This window comes from Psammomys obesus, unplaced genomic scaffold (genome assembly GCF_907164565.1).
Source record: "Psammomys obesus unplaced genomic scaffold, mPsaObe1.curated_primary_1811, whole genome shotgun sequence".
In the NCBI taxonomy this organism is placed as follows: Eukaryota; Metazoa; Chordata; class Mammalia; order Rodentia; family Muridae; genus Psammomys; species Psammomys obesus.
This window is the reverse complement of record NW_026594263.1, coordinates 977,146-985,614: the sequence shown is the minus strand read 5'-3', so window position 1 is coordinate 985,614 and position 8,469 is coordinate 977,146. Positions and strand designations below refer to the sequence as shown.

Sequence of the window (8,469 nt, the reverse complement as noted above, 5' to 3'; positions counted from 1 at the left end):
ATGGCTCAGTGGTTAAGAGCTCAGTCTCCATATAGGTTCTCACATGAGGGGAGCAGGGGCAGCCTCTGTCATGAACTAGGCTATCTGCGTTTTGATCACTTCCCCCTGGAGATGTGGCCTTGCAAGGCCTCAGAGGAAGAGGATCCAGGCAGTCCTGATGAGATTTGATAAACTAGGGTCAGATGGCAGGGGAGGAGAACTCCCCCTTTCAGTGAACTAGGGGAAGGGAATAGGGGGATGAAGGAGGAGTGTGGGACTGGGAGGAGATGAGAGAGGAGGCTACACTCAGGTTATAAAATGAATAAAGTGAAAAAAGTGCACACTGCTCTTGCAGAGGACTCTAGTTCCTAGCACCCACATCAGACAGCTCAAAAATACCTGAAATTCCAGCTCCATGGAGATCCAGCACCTCTGGCCTCCATTCGTAAGTACCCAGACTCTTGTGTACAAACCCACACACAGATACATTATTAGTTTTTGATAACTATACTCATCAGTAATTCTTTGCCTATTGAAACTAATTTAGTTATGGACTGGGGATGTAGTTCAATAGCTGTATTCTTCTTTTCATCACTAATTTTATTTATTTAACCTTACTGCCTGATCCTAGTCCCCTCTGTCCTAATAGCTATTTTCTTAAGCACACTAAAAGTCCTTGGTTCAATAGGAAATAATCATGTTATGTCTTTAAATTATCCAAGAATATTTTCCTTTTTTTAATGTTTCTAACATTTACTGCCAGAAAACTTCCGTAACTATGAGGGGCTTAACAAGGTTTCTGTTACAAACTTAAAATATAGTTAACAGAAAATGTTTTTTTTAGTACCTGAAATCTTTCAGAAACATAAATGCAAGCCAGGACTTGAGGTACAGCTACTCATAAGGCTAATGTACTTCAGGCATGTCTGGGCTACAGAGTTCAAGTACAACCTGGGCAACAGTAAGATCTTATTTCAAAATGAAAAATTAAGAAAAAAAATAGAGGGCTTAGGTATAGGGCCAGTAATCTCATGTTACCTAAACATAAAACACAAGCCTCATTTGATTTAATAATTCCTGTGTCTGTTTTCTTTTTGGTTTTGTTTGTTTGTTTATTGAGACAGGGTTTCTCTGTGTAGCCCTGGCTGTCTTGTACTCACTTTGTAGACCAGACTGTCCTCGAACTCATAGAGATCCACCTGCCTCTGCCTCCCGAGTGCTGGGATCAAAGGTGTGCACCACCCTTGCCTGGCCCTGTGTTTGTATTTCATCCAGGTTATTTATAAAAGTGGAGTATCGACCATCCTTTAAAAGATGTGCTGGTTTGCTTTATTTTTAACCAGGCTAGTTGATCTTCAACTCCTGGGCCCAAAGGAACATCACACCTTAGCCTCCCTAGTAGCTGGTATTACATGAGCTCCTGAGTTTTGTTTTGTTTGTTTGTTTGTTTGTTTTTTGGCTTTTCGAGACAGGGTTTCACTGTGTAGCATTGGCTGTCCTGCAGACCAGGCTGGCCTCAAAATCACAGAGATCCTCCTGCCTCTGTCTTCTCTCAGTGCTGGGATTGCAGGCCTGTGGCACCACGCCCAGTTTAAAGTGAGTTCTTATGCTGAGATGAAAAACTTTAATTTTTACAAGGCTCCTCCTGAGTTATCAAAAGCTGTAGTATGCTTGCAATCTTAGCACTTGGAAGGCTGCGGCAGAAGGATGTTAAGTTTAGGGGAGCCTGGTCTAAATAGTAAAAGGGGGTGGGGTGGAGTGCTATATAGCTCATTTCAGGCAAACTTAATACTTTTGGCAATAATTTGTTCTTTCTTAGTTTTGAATTCCTCTTCTATATAAAAAGAGCATCAGCTGGTAACTTTTCTTACAGTTCTTTCAAATGTACTCCTAAGGTCAAAAAATCCTGTTTGGTTTATTTGTGTAGTCCCTGTTCTGAGTCCTACTACAATAAAAAACTCTTTAAGATTAATGATTTTTATCTCTCTGCTCAAACTCCATTCTTTTCCATTTCTCAGATTTAATTTTTTTATCACAGTGGTGTATATTTTCAAAGTAATAGTAAAATAACAAAATACTCTCCTAATCACCCTTTGGAGTAGCACGAATTTTAAGGTACGAGTAATCTTTGTGCCCTATGCTCCTACTCAGTTACTGTGGGTGTGACTATTCTCCATTCCTTAAGGAGTGACCAAGGTCCTCAGAACTCAGAGCTCTGAAATTCTCTCCCTCGGAAATTCTGTTCCATAGCAACTGTCAGGAGCCATTTTATTTTATTTTTTCTGTCTGAAAGGCATTACAGAATACACTCTTTCTCCGTTTCTCATACAGAGCCCACTAGCCCTGAATTACTACTGCTTGTTCATATAAAATGCAAGGTATAGTGAGTCTCCCAACTTTGAGCACCTAGACCTACCTAAAATATATATATTTTTTTAATGGAAAGGTGGATTTTCTACAGTAGGTCAACACCCATCCCTTCTCTAGTTTTTTTCTAGAAACATCCTGCTTTGGGTCAAGGAGGGCGGGACTTCAGGAAGGTTTTCCTCTACTTTGAGCAACACTGGGCTTTTCAGAGCTATCTCGCTGAGCCCTTAGGTATTTTAAGTTCTCCCTAGTTTCTCCCAGGGTCACCACATTAGAGGGCTCTCCCTTTTCTTCCCCCCTAAGGTTCAATTTTCCTCACCTAGGCTCCGAATAGACTGCTGCTCGCTGTGCGTCGCTCTGTTGCCTGGGCAACAACTTTGTTAAACCCCCTCTCCTACGTCCCACCTCGGGTTCCCGCTTGAGTCTGCTAGCCAATCACAGAAGAACCTCCTTTGAAACAATACCAAAGGCAACCAATCCCAGCACGTCCCGTCCCTGGTCGATGGCCGCCCTTTCTGGTTAAGTAGGTTGACCACAGCAAAGCCGCAGGCTGTGTCGCGGCTAGCTCCGGGGAGATCGCTGCTTCCTCGCTGGAGTGAGTCCGGGCCCGGGTCCGCCCCCTTCTTGCTGATTGCTCTTGCTGGCCTCTGCCTCTACTTCGCTGACGCGACAGCGAGCTCGCTCAACCACAGAGGTAAGTGCTCCTGGCTTAACATTTGCACCCCGGGTTTGTTTGTTTGTTTGTTTGTTTGTTTTTGTATGGACTCTTTCCCCCCCCTCCCTCCCCTTGGCGAATTCCGGGTCTAAGAACTCCTTACCTTCAGCAGGTCTGTTGCTACGGACACGGAAAGGTAGGGCTCCTTGCCTGGGGTCTGGGGGAGAAGCTTTGCTCCCAGTGATGCTTTGGCTCTCCACGCCCCCCTCCCATGACAGAGACACGTGTTGTGTGTGCCTCTGTCCCTGCTGGGCACTCTCTCGTCAGGAGCCTCCAAGGTGGTGGTCGTGGCGGCATCGGGGAGACGGTTGGTGGCGGTCCCAGCGGCGGCACGGTACTGGCGGTAGCGGAATTGAGCTTTTTATTCCCCACAGGGGCAAAGTCTGACCTTCTAGGAGCCCCCGGGGGAGCGGGACATCAGCTGATACGATGTTCCTTCGGAGCAGTTTTCAAGGCCACCGAGCCTCCGAAATCCTGGGAAAGTCTCTGGGCATGGTGCCCAGCTTCGACGGCTTTGGAGTGGGGAAGTCGTACCCTTAGCCACCGATAGGGAATTGAGTAGCTTCACCTTAAGGATAGTTCCCACGAATTGCTTGATTTGATTTTAAATAAAGGAGAAAGGAAGGAATGATGAAAAATTACTTGGATATGGGATTTGAACTGTAAGCTAGGAGACGTAAGATGGTTTTAATGGATACTTTCGGTTATCCAGGGAATGGGATTTGATTACGAAGGAAGGTACTGAACAACGGCCCTTGCCTTTCCTACTATGCGTTTCATAACCTCACCGCATATGGCAAGGAGGAAATAATAATGAAGTTTTAGTAATTTATTCATTCTGTTGTTATTATGCACGATAAATAAAAATATGATAGTGAGGTACTTAAAATGCTGGTTTTTTTAGCCAAATAAGCAAGACCATAATTCCCTTTATTACTGTGGATGATCACAGTTAAAATGCCGTCCATTTTGTTAAGTCTCTAGATAATTCTACAGCTTGTTACGTATGGTTTGCTATCTCGGTTGGTTTGCCTGTTTTGTCTTTGTTGTGCCTCTTTGTGCATTAATTCTAAATCTGTAATATCCAGCCAGTGTTTTGGAAACCTTTTGACTATAATTCACAGATAAAGAAGTACATTTTAAGACCTGGGTGTAAAGAATTATGTCTGTATTCTTAGCACTAGGCTAAGGCAAGAGGAATCACAAGTTCAAAACCAGCCTCAACTAAGTAGCAGAACACTTTTTAAAAAAAAATCAAGTTTTTTTTTTGTATTTGACAAAAAGACAATATAATTGACACATTTGTAAAACTCACTATAATGTGAAATGCAGTCTAACACTTTGTACTATATTTTAAATATATATATGTCATGCTCCATTAATGAATTAATTTTCATTATGAAAAATACTGGCCTTACACTGCTGGGTTTCACACTTTTGTAGACCTTCTGTTTATGAAAAAGCACAGATTGTTCGGGAATATTCAGGAAATGGCGGAAGTGTTCAGTTCAGTCCTGTGCGGTCTTGCCCTTTCCCCTGGCCCACGTGCTTAGGGAAAGACTTGCTATTTATTTTAGGGTTATAATGGACCCTTTAGGATTTGGTTTGTCCCTGAAAGATGGAACCCACTGCTAAGCAGTGAGGATAGAGGGGATGGTGGGTCCTGGTTCTGAGACAAACCTTCCGAACCTGAATACAGAAATTTTGAGATTGTGAAACTTTGGGATTTGAGAGACTCAGTCAGGTTCTTGATGTCAGTGACTTGTTCTCAGAGATAGTACTCGCTTGATTAAGTAAAATATTCTTTTTTTTAAGTACAATATTCTCTTCTAGCCTGTTTTAATAGCACAACAGATCTAGAGGGAAGAGAAGAATTACAGAGTGCTTCCTGGATTAGCCTAGCCTGAGCACAGATAGCTATCTGAATTTGACTTCTAATTCTGTTCTAAAGTAATGAAGTTTGAATGATGTAAAAAACAGAGCAAAATACACTTGAAGGTTTCTGTGCTTTTCTAGCTATAAAAAGGGCACTTCACTTAGATATTTCTTTTGAATATATGTAACCACTTTAAAAATACTGGTTAAATACTTTATTAAACCAACATTCAAATAAATTAAGGATGAAAAATTAACCCATTCCTGTATCATATCATAGTCTTATTTCCCACATTTATACATATAACTCCAGATTGTATACTGGGATTTCAGCCTTGTTTACCAGTTTGGGGAGAGTTTGCTTAATATTGTCCTGGGGAAACATTTTTTAGCATGTTGATATTTTTTAAATTTTGCCTTAATAACCTAACAATAGTCCAATAAGTGACATGGTTTTAATTTACTTAGCTTAACTAAGCCAGCAACAGAAGACTGTCTAGTTTCTTATGCTTAAGCAGAAGTGATGAGCTTTAGTGTCTTTTATATAGAAGAGTTAGATTGGATGCATTTTTTTAACCAAATAGACATTTTCAAAATGATTTTTTTAAATCCATGAGTCATAGAAGACTCCAGGAGACTCAAGTGTCATAACAATACTCACACTGATTAGCTCTCTTTATGAATATCTTCTTCAAAGTTGATGTCTATTAAGTTTTAATTTTTAACAAAGTAGCCAATTAAGTTGACTATAAGAAAGGCTATAGTTGACCTTAGAGAACACCTCTCTCTGCAGAGCACAGACACTCTCATATTTTTTGTCCCTTCACATTGGAGAATATTAAGTAGTCCCTCATAAAAATTATGAAATATTTCAAACAGCAAAAAAAAAAAAATACTCAGTAATATTCCACTACCCACATACTCACAGTAGATTTCATAGTTGCTAAAGTTTGGCTATTCTTTTAGATGCTGATTTTTTTTTTTTTTTTTTGAGATTGACACCAAGGCCTCACATGTTCTGAGCCTATCTTCTACCACTGTGCTCTACCGCTTAGACTCCCTTTCTCTTTTTTATGATGAACCAAAGCATAACAGTGTCCTCTTTGTACATGTTGCCAGTCTGTTTTGCTTTTTGTCGCTTTTCTGAATTTGGGTATATTTTTCCAGTAGTTGTTCTGAAATGCACATAAGTGTGGGGCATAAATGATTGTGAACTATATTGTGTCTTTAACATTTCTATAAATGATGTACAAGCTTTACTCTTCTATGACATTTTATGGCTACTAGTTTCTGAAGAGTTTTAAATGAAGTTATTTTTGTTGTGTAGTGTAGATCTCTACTTTCTTTACCCATTGTAGGTGTTTAGTGTTTTTGAGAAACTGTTTTTTTTTTTCTGTGTTTGTATTTTAACCTTCATTTTATTGTATTTTATATGAATGTTTTGCCTGTATGTATGTCTCTGCATCACATACATACATGTCTGGTGTTCAGTGAGGCCAGAGCAAGAGCAGCTAGTACACTTAAGCACCGAGTCATCTCTCCAGACCAAAATGCAATTTTTTTATGATTTACTTTCTTTTTAATTATGTGTTTTTCAGCTCTGTGTGGTTGAGTTCACGTAAGTGTAAGTGCTCAAGGAGGCCAGAGGCCTCAGTATCCTGGCACTAGGTTACAGGTGGTAGTGAGCTTTCTGATTCTGGGGTTGGTATCCAATCTCAGGTCACCATCAAAGAGCAGTACAGACTTTTAACTTAACTTAACTGCTAAGCCATCTCTCCAGCCACAAAATGTACTTTTTGGTTTAATTTTATCCTTTGAGAATTTTATGCACTGTAACTTGGTTGAACGTATCACCTCCAACTTCAACTTTTCTCTTTTTAAAATTAAAAACAAGCCTCAAGTTTATATTAATTTTGTATATTTTTATGGAATTTTCACCAGAGTGAAAATGTATTTCTTTAAAAAAAAATATGTTAGAGTGGCTGGAGAGATGGATTGCTGGATAAAAGAACTGGCTGCTCTTCTAGAGGATCCAGGTTCTAGATCCAGCACCCACGTGGTGGGACACAGGTGTCTGTAACTGTAGTTCCAGGGTATTTGACTCCCTCTTCTGGCTTCTATGAGAACTGCATGCATGTGGTATGCCGACTTGAAGACAAAAACAATATACATAAAGTGAAAAAAAAAGTAAATCTTTTAAAAAATCACTTTAGAGGTGGAGATATAATACAATTAGTAGAATGTTTGCAATATACATAAAGTAAAAAAATAAATTAAAAAAAAACTACTTTAGAAGTGGAGATATAATGGAGTTCTCGTGGTACGTGCTTGTCGCCTCAGCACTTGGGAGGTTAAAAAAAAAAGAATTAGAACTTCAAGTTTATCCTTGGCTGTTGAAGACTAACTTTGGATACGCAAGACCTGTCCTTTTTTTTTTTCATGCAGGCGGTGTCTAGAGAGGTGCCTCAGGAGTTAAGCGCACTAGCTGCTCTTCCAGAGGACCTGGGTTCAAATCTCATTACCTACACCATAGCTCACAACTGTCTGTAACTCCAGTTCTGGGAGATCAGATGCTTTCTTCCAGCCTCCACAGACAAACATATGGGCAATGAACCCATACATGTACTTTTTTTTAACTTTAAGAAATTCTATTAACCAGATCTATTTGTTTTTGTAAGATTATTTTTGAGATATTTAAATGCTTCATACTTTTCCCATTTTTTTTCTTTGCCTTTCTTTCTTTCTTGGTCTCTTCTTGTTCTGCTCTCTTCCTTCTTGTCTGCCTTCTTTTTTAGGGGACCAATTTTCTAAATGGAGTAATATTTTTGAAGCTCTCTTGCTTTAATGTGTTTTGTAATTTATTTTCTGTACCAGTTTTGTTAAATATTTTACTCTCTTTCCCTTCTCCAATCTCTCTCATAATTCCTGATATTCACTTCTATATACTCTGCCCTCTCTTGAATTCCTTTATCTCTTTGCAGGATACTTTTGGGTCTTCCTACTCTGTCACATCTTTCTTGGATTCAGCAGATCTGAGACCTCCCCCTCCCCCTTTTTTTTTAGTTTTGCTTACCTTCTCTTGGGGTATGTACCATCTTGATCTTTCCTTTTCCAGTATTCTAAATGCTAACATCACTCACAAAAAAAAATGAGATTTGGGTCATCACATTGCAATTTAAAATCTTTGCCAATATCACACGTTTTGTCCCTGTTTGTTTTTAGTTTTCAAATGGGCTGAAGGTCTTACACATACTCAGAAGCAGTGTAGCATTGAGGCACAGCACCAGCATCACACTTGTAATTTTTGAAGATATGTTTTTGGGGTTTAAAAATTATTATTATTATTTTAGATAGAGTACAAATTATGTTTTCATTGTAGCATATTTATACATGGCCATCATACTATAATTTGTTCAAATCACACATTCCCCTTTACCCTCTCTTCTTTTATTACCCCTTCCCAAGCCCCCTTTCACCCGCTAAATAGTCCTGTTTTTAGATCTTGGTCTTTAGGGGTTTTGGTTTTCTTCATT

General features: G+C 39.5%; 1 protein-coding gene across 1 annotated transcript in view; it reads left to right on the top strand.

Annotated features, from left to right (window-relative positions):
• The first annotated feature begins 2,961 nt into the window (after window positions 1-2,961).
• Nup62cl (nucleoporin 62 C-terminal like) overlaps window positions 2,962-8,469 on the top strand; it is a 64,941-nt gene continuing 59,433 nt past the window's right edge. The window contains exon 1 of the mRNA XM_055618376.1: window positions 2,962-3,040. The gene's annotated coding sequence lies outside the window, so the exon portion shown is untranslated. The remainder of the gene's footprint in view (window positions 3,041-8,469) is intronic.